The sequence below is a fragment of the Rhinolophus sinicus genome, chromosome 11 (assembly GCF_057876585.1).
Source record: "Rhinolophus sinicus isolate RSI-liver-muscle chromosome 11, RSI-T2T, whole genome shotgun sequence".
Classification (NCBI taxonomy): Eukaryota; Metazoa; Chordata; class Mammalia; order Chiroptera; family Rhinolophidae; genus Rhinolophus; species Rhinolophus sinicus.
In genome coordinates, this window is record NC_142511.1 from 9,766,855 (window position 1) to 9,779,714 (window position 12,860).

Genomic DNA, 12,860 nt, shown 5'->3' on the forward strand with positions numbered 1-12,860 from the left:
AGGCCCACCATTGCAAACCAGTGTTCTGAATGAGTCCTAATAAAATAAAGAGAAGAAGAAATACTTATCTTCCCTTTTCCTGAACTCTCACTATACATTATTCACACCAAAATTAACATTTCACCTCGCATTATAAAGTTGACGTGCATCTCATATCCTCGAAAAGGCCTAAAAATGCGGGTCCCAGCTCCTCCTCCCTCTCTTTAGTGAACTGAGCCCTAGAAAGTTACCTTGGTCACCTTTGTCCATTGACCCTGGAAAGTGACTCCCTCTTCAGCAATCACACATCCAAAAAAGGAGGTGTGCAGAGACCCTGGGAGGCAATGAGGGCATCTGGCTTCAAGGTCAGTAGGTCACTTATCGGGGGAAGATAGTGTAACTAGGACTTTGGTGTTGGGATTGAAAATAAAAAGTTGTCTGACCTGTTGAGCCGCGGAGCACTGTTGTGAGAGTACAGGCTCTGAGTCACAAGCCCACACTGACGAAGGTGACCAAACATCTCAGGTTGCCTGAGGCTGGAAGGTTCCCTAGGGTGAGGGACCTTCTGTGCTAAACCTAGGATAGTCCCAGGAAGTCCAGGACCAGCCCATCACCTTCACGGACACAGTGTTCCCGTGGTGTCTGGCCTGTGAGGTGATGGGTCTGGGAGAACAAAGCACCAATAGGATCCCTTTGAAAAGCAACCTCAGACCAGCTTATCACTGAGCGAAGGGGACCATCCTCCCTCAAGGCTTACCTTGGCCTGTGCCAAGATCAGGGTCAGGAGTGTACCAGTATCTTCTGTCAGTAGAGTTAGGCAGTGGTCAGCGCTATCACGTTATATCAGTGAGAAATAATAGAGACAGTAAACTGATCAACTTTAGGGGCTGGCCGGCCGCTTGGATGTTCCATTAGTGAACACCAGCTGTTCCCTTAAATCAGCTGTTGTCAAACTTCAGTGTTTGTCAGCATCACCTGAAGGGCTTCTTGCGCCCCACCCCCAGAATTTCCGATTCAATCGATCTGGGGCGGAAACTGAAAATTCAGATTCCCAAGAAATGGCCAGGTGAGGCTGATGCTGCTGGTTTGCACCCACACTTTGAGAGCCCCTCCAAATCTCAGTGGTTTAACATAATCTTTATCCACCCGACAGTCCAAAATATGTGTTTGTGGCTAGGTGGTTCTCTTAGGCAGCTCTTCTCAGAAGGGCGATTCACGTCCCCAAGTTCCATCACGTGGTTCTGCCATCTTCAATACGTGGTTCCCAAGGTTGCTCTGGGGATCCTCACATTCCAATCATCCAAAAGGGGGGGATGAACCTGAAGGGTCACTCCTGGGAGGTTTTTATGGACCAGGCCTAGACGTTACTATATTACTCAGACACGTGGCTACACTTAACCGCAGGGGAGGCGAGGAAATGTAGTCTGGTTATATGCCCAGGAAGAAGAGAACATGGGTTTGGTTTCTGCCACAGTCCACTCTTCTTGTCGTCAAATATTCATTCCACCCTTTTCGCCAACACATAGCATGTAGACCTCTTTCTCCGCCGAGAGAAACAACTCAATGTCTCTTCCAGTCATTGCTCCAAGCTCAAAATCCAGGATCTCTGGGTGACACAGTCTTCTCCATTGGGTCTGGATCTGGCTCCCCATGGTCTAATGACTTTCCAATTAGGAAAACAAGTGTTCTGTAAAATGTCATTTCCCCCTCCCCTATACATAAGAGTGGAGCAAGGACATACTATCCACAATAAAACAGACAAACACTCCCATTCAGGAGACAGAGTAACTTAGCAATTGTGAAAAACAGCTGGGCGGGCATTGTGAAGACCTCTCTCTTCGGGTGGGAGAAGTTCCTTGATTAGACCGTGGTCCTACCCTTTGGGAAGATTCCCTGCCACCCTCCCTTTTTTTCTGTAGCCCCTGGCTCCCCTTCTGAGACGCTCTCTCTCTCTCTCTTTTTTTTAATCCTTCATGGCCACATTTGAAGTAGACATTGGAGAGCATGCCATCTTTGGGGCTTTCATAGCGTGCTTCCTGCCCACACAAATTTAGAGGCTTGAGGGTTGTTTTTTAAGTTTTCTGGATAGGCAAAAGCTATTTTTAGACTAGACTTGTGGTTTCCTTATCAATATAATTCCCTCAAAAACTTAGATGTGTTTGATTTATTTGCTTTCAGAAAGACTCGGGTACCGGTAACTACTCCCAGAGTTATTTTTCTAGACCTAGGGTTGTCGGGTAAAACATTGGGTGGAGTGTATTGTTATTTGCTAAATTTGTCAACCGTATCTAGATCCAGTTCTCCAAGCTGTCTTACTTCTTTGCTTCTTTACTCCATGATTTGCTCTTTCACCTAAAAGGTGGTTACCTCCAGGCTTAGCAGAGAAGGGAACATCCTTAATCCAATTGCCACACAGCTATCATTGTGTTTACTTAGCAACCTTACTGAGCCTTGGTCGCTGAAGGTGTTTTCTACCTTATCCCTTAATATTTGGAGTGTAGAAGTGGTAGGATTTTCCAGCCCTATAAACTCATGATCTCTGGGTTTTCTTCATCCTCTTTGATCACTGCTTGAATTGAGTCCAGTTCTATTCTAGCCTAGATTTGCTTCTCTCAATAATAATAACTTGCTGGGTGGCTGGTTAGCTCAGTTGGTTAAATCATGGTACTAATAATAATAACTATTCTTTTCAGGAGAATACTTTTTTATTATTAGTGTCAGGTGTACAAAACAACATAGTGATTAGACATTTACACACCTCACAAAGTGGTAAGCCCAACAAGTTTACTACCCATCTGACACCGTACATAGCTGTTACAATACTATTGACTATATTCCTTATACTGTATTTCACATTCCGTGACTATATATTTTTTAAAATTATAGCTGACATTCAATATTATTTTATATTAGTTTCAGTTGTACACCATAGTGCTTAGGCATTTATATAATATATGAAGTGAATCCCTGCTAAGTCTAGAACTCATCTGACACCATTCGTAGCTTTTATAATATTATTGACTATATTCCCCATGCTGTATTTCACATCCCAGTGACTATTTTATAACTACCAATTTATACTTTCTAATCCCCTCAACTTTTTCACCCAGCCCCCCCAAACCCCCTCCCATCCAGCAACCGTCAGTTTGTTCTCTGTATCTATGAGTCTGTTTCTGTTTTGTTTGTTCATTTATTCTGTTCTTTAGATTCCACATATAAGTGAGATCATATGGTATTTGTCTTTCTCAGTCTGGTGTATTTCACTTAGCATAATATCCTCTAGGTCCATCCATATTGTTACAAATGGTAAGATTTCATTATTTTTTGTGGCAGAGTAACATTCCATTGTATAAATGTACCACAATTTCTTTATCCAATCGTCTATTGATGGGCATTTTGGTTGTTTCGATATCTTCGGTATTGTGAATAGTGCTGCAGTAAACATAAAGGTGCATATTTCTTTTTGAATTAGTGTTTTGGGTTTTTTTGGATAGATACCCAGGAGTGGGGTTTTGTGACCTAGGGGTTCTATAACCTGGATGGTATGTTAAATCACATTCTCTGGAAGCAGGCCCTGAATAAAACATTAATGTGTAATTGGCAAGAGTTTAAGTGCTAATGGGTTTGAGGTTGAATTTTCTGCTCTCAGCAAGTTATTATTATTATGCCAAAAAAACAAACAATCCAATTAAAAAATGGACAGAGGACCTGAATAGACATTTCTCCAAAGAAGACATACAGATGGCCAATAGACATATGAAAAGATGCTCAATGTCACAAGTCATCAGAGAAATGCAAATAAAAACCACAATGAGATGTCACTTCACACCTGTCAGAATGGCTATCATCAATAAATCAACAAACAAGTGTTGGAGAGAATGTGGAGAAAAGGGAACCCTGGTGCACTGTTGGTAGGATTGCAAATTGGTGCAGCCACTATAGAAAACAGTGTGGAGTTTCCTCAAAAAATTAAAAAATAGAACTACCTTATAACCCAGCAATTCCACTCCTGGGACATTTCATCTTTATCAAATATTTTGTCAGTACACAATAGGCCTCTATTTCCCTAGGTTTGGATATCTAGTTCTTTATTTCCCACTACTGATCCACTAAGCTGACGTCATAAATTTTAGGTTTTTGGTATGGCAACTGCTAGAGAGTGAATGTTTGCCCCCCACCCCCACCAATTCATATGTTGAGACCTAATCTGCAATGAAACGTATTTGGCGGTGGGCCTTTCAGAGGTGATTAGGTCATGAAAGGGGAGCCCTCAGGAATGGGATTAATGCCCTTATAAACGGGACCCCAGAGAAATCCCCTATCCCTTCCACTATATGAAGACAGCAAGAAAGATGGTCATCAATGAACCAGGAAGCAGGTCCTCACCAGACGCTGAATCTGCTGGTGCCTTGGTCTTGGCCTTCCCAGCCTCCAGAACTGTGAGAGATACATTTCTGTTGTTTATAAGCTACCCAATCTGTAGTATTCTCTTACAGCAGCTGAACAGACTAAGAATCCCACTTCAAGATACTAATGTCTGTATTGGCTAAGGTAAATCTATCTGCTATAATAAATACACCCCTAATTGCAGTGGATTAACACAATCAAAATTTATTTCTTCCTTAAATAACAGTTCATGCAGTGTTCATGGTACATGGCTCTCCTGCGTGATTCTCCTGGTCACCTCCCACTCAAGTGGGGGTCTAGGTACCCAGGTTCCTTCTATGTAGTCCCTAGCCACACAGGGAAAAAAAGAGCAAGGAGTTTGTGCGGACTAGAACTCAGTCACATGACCCCACCTAACAACAAGAGAAGCTAGGAGATACAGTACACCTTTACGCCCAGGGAAAAGAAAAGGGTTTGATATAGGGTTCCCAGATAAAATATAGGATACCCAGTTAAATTTAAATTTCAGATGAACAACAAGTACTTTTTAAATATGTGTATGCCCCATGTAATATCTGGGCAGCCTGTATTTTTATATGCTAAGTCTAGCAATCCTAGTTTGGTGATCAGCAAACAGTGTCTGTCACAGAAAGGATGTCAGGCTGACCCATTTGAATTGTGTAAGGCCTTGAGTTAACTGAAATCTCAGGAGAAGGGAGTCTGAAGAGGGAGAGTCTGGACTTCCTGATAAGTGAGATTGGGACTAGTGCAATTCATTTGGGAAGATAAAAAGATGGGGAAATATTTCTATCATGTGTGCATGGGGGCAATAAGTTACATTACCAGGGGCCTTATCCCAGGATATTTATGAATTCTTATCTAGCCCATACTTATTGACTAATTGAAACTCCTCAAGTGGGAAGTATTTGATATTTTGTAGACAATGGGTATGTTGCTGCTGACAGGCTAGAGGACATGGGTGGGTGTAGATACTTAAATGTCTGTTAATGTGGGGATAGCGTGGTCTGTGGTGAACTTGAGCTTGAAAGGATTCTACGTTGATGCTTTAAAACCAGGCAGACATAGAGAAGCTGGCAGAATATGCAGGAGAGAAGATGTGATAATATTAATTTTTTCTTTGGGATCCCCATTCCCAGAGAGTTTTGTGTAAGGTAGATATACAGAAGGTACTTTCTAAAGTTCCTCACTCAGACTCGAACATTTCTAAAGATACCAGCACTCTTCTTGAAGCATGGACTGTGGCAAGACTTGGTGTACAAGAAACTCTCGTTACCCCAAGCCTGGACAAGCCATTCATGACATGCCCTACGTATTATGTTGCAATAGTCTATGGGAAAGGCCATTCAACCTGTGAGGAAATGATTTCTAGAATCTGAGGATATTATCTGGTATGACCTTTCCACCCCCAGGAAAGAAACAAATAAACTTTTAATTAGGACAAATGACCGAAGTCCTACAAAAGAGGCAGATACAAGAAGGGGACAACTAGGTATACATATATGCTCCAGTGGTGGTGTCCTAATAGTTATTGATGATCCCTGGGTAGAAAATGCCTTTCATGAATGTGGTAAAGTGTTTGTAGGTCCTTAAAACTATTTGGGCAAAATAGTTTTTCCATTTTTAAAAAGTATGGTCATTTATACTTCTGTGAGTTTTGAGTCATTTAAATACCACTAAAATCAAGATATGGAACAGTTCTATCTCCCAAAAAAACTGCCCTGTCCCTTTGTAATCAACCCCTCCCCCCATTGCAGTCCCTGGTATCCATTGATCTGTTTTCTGTCCCTACAAGTATTGCCTGTTTCAGGATGTCACATAAATCATATAGTGTGTAACTGAGAGTCTACTGGTTTCACTTTAGGATAATGCTTTTGGGATTCACCCATCACCCATGTTATTGCATGTATTATCTGGGATCATGAAAGTTTAAAAGAAAAAAAAAATTTTGAGAATATAGAGAATCATCAGACCTCTCTAATGAAAAATTTTAAGACTAGACTCCAGAGAAATGAGAATCCCTAAATTAAAAAAAAACAAGACATCATACACATTTAGAGGCTTTGCCTCAAAAACTTATCCCCAATGGATGCCATAGAAATATCAAGTCATCGGAGACACTGCTCTTAATGAAAGGCAGAGATGTAAGCTAAAGCTGTGAAAACTGCCTCCAAGATTTCTAGAATTAAGGAAGCTAACTCTGAAAGAGGGGAAAAAAGACCTAATCCTTTTGAAAGAGCCATCGAGACCCGCCAGATGGTCTTAGCAACCAGTTGGCTATGTCAATTACAGCTCAGAACTTTCTTTGGGAATAATCATCAAAGACTCTCAAGGCCAGAAGGAAGGAACTGTCCAGCTATGGTCATGCTTTCATTTGCTCTGAAAAAGGTGGGTACCTATGTATATCGAGGATTGCACAAAGGAAAACCATGAAAACTAAGGCATGTTTTGGAGTTTTCCGGAAACAAGGGTGAACTCAGAGAAAGGAAGATCCCCAGGCTGATACCAGCTTTCCCTCCCTTCATTGGTAGAAAAGGATCCCAGCTGGAGTGAAGGCAGAGGCTGGGATGCTCACAAAATAATAGAGAATAGTTTCAGGGCTGGCCACATCCAAGCTAGATCCTCTCCTGCTTGGCTGCCTAAAAGGTAATTAGTATCCATTCTTTGAACCTCATGGCAGGAACCAAGGAAAGTATGGGAAAGAGGGCCCATAAATATAAACAAGGAGCTGTTTCTTCCCTTCTGTGGGGCCCAGAGGTTTAGGGGATGGTCATAACTCTGAGGATGAAGAAGGCTTGCCTAGATATTCAGACTTGAAAGTCCGCGTATCTTTCTGTTTGGAGCTAAATTCAAAAGTCACCTGCCAGGTTCTCAATGAGGAAAATGGAAAAATTATCCAGAACTTTGGATCCACAAGGTGGCAAATACCTGAGCGTATCCTGATTCTGGGTCCATGGCCAGCTTATGGTCCATAAAGCAGCAGTGCACGTGGATGGAGGCAATTGTTACAAAAGAACATCTGCCAGTGCCTTGGCAGAAGCCAGAACAGGGTGTCAGCCCAGCGCTCTGAACAGGCCAGCCGCCATTCTGTTGTCAGCATGCCACCTCATGATGGCAGCAAGAAATTCTGTGCACTGGTTACCTGGATACCCCAAGAGTCGTAGACTACAGGGATCCAGTATCCACACTTTAGAAGAAAATTCGGGCCTGAGTAAACCCCGAGCTTGGGGACCAGGGAAGTAGAGTCTCTGGTTACGTATACTTTTATAAAAACCTTGTCGTACCATATCTAGCTCTGCACCCTGTACAATGCTTTCTTCATTTCTCATTGAATTAAATCTTCACCGAGTGCCTATTTTGTACAAAGCACTGTTGGGAGCTCAAGCTCATTCATTAAACCCTTTTTGCCCTAGTAACTCAAAACACCAGCACCTATAAATGCATATGATTATTTTCTTTACTTATATTCTCCTTAAGCTATAGTGAGGAACTACTGAGTTCTGTGTAGCAAATTCAGTTTTTAGATGTCTTTATTCAGCTGAAGCTAAATTCCTGAAAAGAATGAAAACAGTCTTTGCGTTAAATGGTTATAAAATTATCTGGAAATTTGTAGGATGAAAAGGATTGTAGGGATATAATAAGCATGGGATACAATAACTGGAATATTTCTCTGGGTTCTGACTCCTTTTTCTTATGGTTTCTGTAGATTCCCTTCCCCCTTCTTTATTTTATTAATGGCAGGACATAAGTATGCAAGAACATAAGAATTAATTTCATCATCTACGAAATGTAAGTTTGTACTTTTTTTTTTTTGCTGTAGATTTTTTTTTAAATTAAAGTTTATTGGGGTGACAATTGTTAGTAAAGTTACATAGATGTCAGGTATACAATTCTGTATTACATCATCTATAAATCACATTGTGTGTTCACCCCCCAGAGTCAGTTCTCCTTCCATCACCATATATTTGATCCCTTTTACCCTCATCTACCACCCCCCAGCCCCCTAAGTTTGTACTATTAATAGGTAGTTTACTCTGTGGTTTTGTGATTTTATTTGCCATCATGGGAAACATTAGTGACTCATCCAGACTAGCTTGAACTCTGTTTTGTGAGCAGCTTCCTTTCCTAACTTCAACTACAAGAACATTATAAGACCCTAATTATAGGATTCTAATTCTCTTAATAACTCTCTAAGAGTACCATGAAATAAATTTTATTTTAAGTTGTTCAAGAAAATTCTTTATAATATATCCAATTTCTTTAATCAGCATAGACTCTACGGTTTATGCTGGTTCTGAGCCAACTTGAACCATTTTATTGTACCTGGAAAGCAAAACTGAACGGTTACCTAGAAATTGGCAAGAATGCTGCGCTTTTCTTTGCCATTTGAATTCTGTGTCTAAAGTGTAGGATCCCTGGGGATTGCACTCTCAGAACTATAAGCACTATTCTGAAGCTAATCAAAGGGAGAAATCTAATCAAAGAGAGAAAAGAGTGACAAATCTTCCATGAAATGACAAGTCTTTCTAAGATTTCTGTGACACTATAATTGTAATGCCAGAATAGTCTATTTTCTACCCAGTGTGATTGCAGCGGTTCTGAAAAGCTTCTCTACTAAAACAATGCTCTCTTGCCCTCTACGATCACCAGCAGTGGAAGACTGGAGGCCTCTCGTTTTTATACTCCTGCTTAGAGTAGCACTGAGGTATATAAGACCCAAATCGCTTTAGAAAATGCAATAAGTTGAGTTAAAATTCACATTGGAGGCTGATATCATAATACATTGTTGATAAGGGGGAAGATAGATTCCGGGAAGGTAACATGTTAGTCTGTGCCACTTGTGCTGATAAATTTCACTGTTTTACGACCTGCATGGTGAAAAAATATTACCTTTCATTTATTCAATATTTACCTCCCAGATGCTTTAAGGTTTGTTGTGGCCAAGTAGGCTAAACTGGCAAGTAGGGTAAAGTCGGAGGTCAGGACTCACAGATTTATCACATTTGGCTCTAACGTTTTTTCCACATCTGCCTTTGGCTATCCAAATCCAGACCTGGAGTACGTGTACAGTAGGTGGAGGGATTTCAGGGTAGGAGAGTAGGTTTTATTGTTTTATCAAAAGGAAGGCTCTTGGTGACACTTGGAATATGATTAGAAAATAAATGGATTTATCTTGGTTTGGGCCTTATAGATAATAAATTGTATGGGTCTCCTCAAAATGAAAATGATTCACCCACACACACAAAAATGGAGCCCTTGACACAAGGATTTATAAACAAGGAAGGAAGGAGAGAAAGGAGGGAGGGAGGGAGAGAGGAAGATAGTAAATAAAGGACAAATAAAAAAGTTTAAAAACCATGGAAATTAGTCAAAATTAGTTGAACGGTTAAGTACAAGATCATTAGGCACAAAAATGAGTTAAAAAAGAACTTATGGAAATTAAAACATGAAGTCATTTTGGAAACGTTAACCTGGTTTTCAGTATAATACTATAATACTAGAATATTATATTATAGAAAGCACTTGTTTATAAGAGTCAAGAGTTAAGCCTTGTATTCAAGTCAGGCTATTTCATTAACGATGTGGATGAAGTTGAACAATCCAATAAAACCTGCTTGTTTTCAGTTTCTTCATCCATAGGATGAAAAGATGGAGTGATCTCTGACTCATGTAACAGCTACCATTCTGTGTTGTCAGTCACCTGTCAAACCTTTAGTTCTAAATCCTATTTGGAAACTTTAATAGTTATGTAAAGACATTTCCTATGGTCCCAATGAGCACGTGCATTTTTAGCAAACCAATTTCTCGTACTTCACAACTGCACAAGCAAAGTAAGAAAAACCAGTGAATCTTTCCTGACCTGTACAGGTGTCATATTACCTTTCTATAAGAAGTAAGGAACATATGAGGATGTGGTTCCTCAGGCTGCCCCCATGTAAGGTTTTTAAAATGAGTGTTGTCAATAGGTAGCCTCTGACCCTTCTTTCTTCACCTCCTCCTACTTCCTAATGTTGCATATGGCCTTGACCCCAGGTGTCTCTGCTTTCATAATACTCTGCAGCTGCTCAACTCCCACCTCTCTTCTTAACCTCCTCATGCCCCACCTTTGTGTTCGCCCTTTAATACAGTGCCTCATTTTAAAATTCTTACCCACAAAAACAGAATCCATTTTTAAAAGTTCCTAATTCAGCAGGTATGAAGAGGTTAACTCTGATTGACAGAGTTCACATCAAGTTGTGATTCAATCTGCAACTGGTTCCGGGAAATGGGTGTAATTGGTGGAATTTCAGACTCAGCAGGCAAAGTCAAAGTGTTTTAGGGAGTAGAGGGAAATTTGGAACAGTACAAGAGGCAGACAGAGCCTTGCTACTCAAAGTATGGTCCTAGGATCAGTAGCAATAGAATCAGCTGGGATCTTGTTAGAAATGTAGAATCTCAGACCCTCCCAGCCCTACTAGTCAGAATCTGCATTTTTAACAAGACAAGGGGAGGTGGGTGGGGGTTTGTATACACATTACAGTTTGTGCATACAAACTGGTGTCCAGTATATTCCACATAGGCGAATACCTTCTCTCCTCTCTAGTTTAAAGCGAACTGTTGCTTATGAGACTGTATTCAAATGAAGATCCATCTTATGTTTCTAAGCAGCCTTCCTTCTAATTGTTGACCTAAGGACGTAATTGCCACAAATAAAGACTCCATAACTTAATACATTTAGAGAGGAGGAGGCATTACAAAGAACGTTCATTTAACACAGCACTGAAGGGAAGTAAAGCAACTGGGAATTAGAAAACTATGTAGGATATGCAGGTGTAGAGAAAGCAGAAGCCAGTGAGTGGTTGACTAAAAGATTTCAATCCATATGACAATCGAAAGAAGCTACTCCCAAGAACAGAATCACCACAGAATTGCTAGGACTGCTATTGGTAAGAGTGGGGAAGGGGGGTAAGTTGTATTTATGTTATAGATATTAATGAAGGCAGCTAATCCAATCCAACTAACTCTACAAGGTCCTTTACAACTTCCGTCTCCTGTCCTCTGTGAATCCTTCTCTGATTGTCTTTACATCCTTGCCTTTATTAAGGTGACCAACTCTCCTGCTTGCCCAGGACTATACTGGTTTTCTCACTAAAGGGTCTGTGTCCCAGGAAGCCCCTCAGTCCCTGGCAAACCAGGACAGTTGGTCACTCTCCCCCCTCCAACCCCCAAGCTGGAAGTACTGCTCCCTACTTTGAACTACTCTGAACTCTCACCATTTATTGGGCACTTGCCATATTTTTGGTTTACATGGTAATTATTTGCATACAAGAAATGTTTCCCAGATTTGCTTATAAATTACTTAAGGGTAAAATTTTTCTTTCATGATTTCTTGTACTCCACCCAGCATGAAACCAGTGTCAGACACATATGAACCACTTAATAGGTGGAATGAAGGAACCCTATTTTTAATAAATAATAATTGTCAGTTGGAAGTATGTCTGCCATGGAATTTCAATCTATTAAATCACAAAAGTGACACTTTAGAAATCCAAAGATTCCTACTTTTGCATTTAAGACTGTTTAAATGTGACCTCAACTTGAATTTCTAATTTTATCCTTATTCTTTCACTGTGCTCCTTAAACCATGATTGATGCAAGGATGTTAGGGAGTAAAAGAAGTCACAGAATGAACATGGTGCATTTTCCCAGAGACTAGTGTTTATTTAAAGATTTTTTTTTTTAAGTGGGGGTGGGATTGGGAGTGTGAGCTTCTGCACAAATATACTTTGTCAGATTTTTTTCATTTCAGGCATTATGGCAGATTAGATGTTCAGAGAAATCCTCCTGGTATAGAGTGCCTAAAAATGGTGAAACACACACACCCAAACATATCATTAAAATGTATGGCTGAACTGGAAGGAAAATTTGACATCAGCAATGCAATCAGATGCTGGCATTTGCTTTGGGGCCATCTGTCTACAAGGGTGGCCTAAAGCTTAAGTTTTAATGGGCTTAATTGGTAAGCAGGGGAGAAAACTTAAGACTTGTCCCCTCATGGTGGAAGATTGAATAGCAACCCGTACATGGATCTGGGAATCCGCTGCCTTCCTCCCCCCAAAGATACTTTACTTCAGCATGTAAAGTAGGAAAAGAGAAATACCACACAAAAGGATCTAGTCTGTCTCAACCTACGATTTGTTGGAGGAAAACTATGACTTCTTTGAAATTTCCCAACAAAAAACAAAATAAACAAAAGACTTGAGGTAAAAATATAGTTTAAAGTGGTGTTGGATTGGTACTGCTCCACCTGGCAGAAGCACCTGGCAGAAAAACAGTCTCTGGAAGAACGCACTTTAACCGTGGGCCTCAGAGACTTTTCAAGGAATATAAGCATATAGAGGGTAACTCTATGTTCAACTTTTTGAGGGATTGCCAAACTGTTTTTCAAAGGGGCTACACCATTTTACATTCCTACTAACAACGTAGGAGGATTTCAA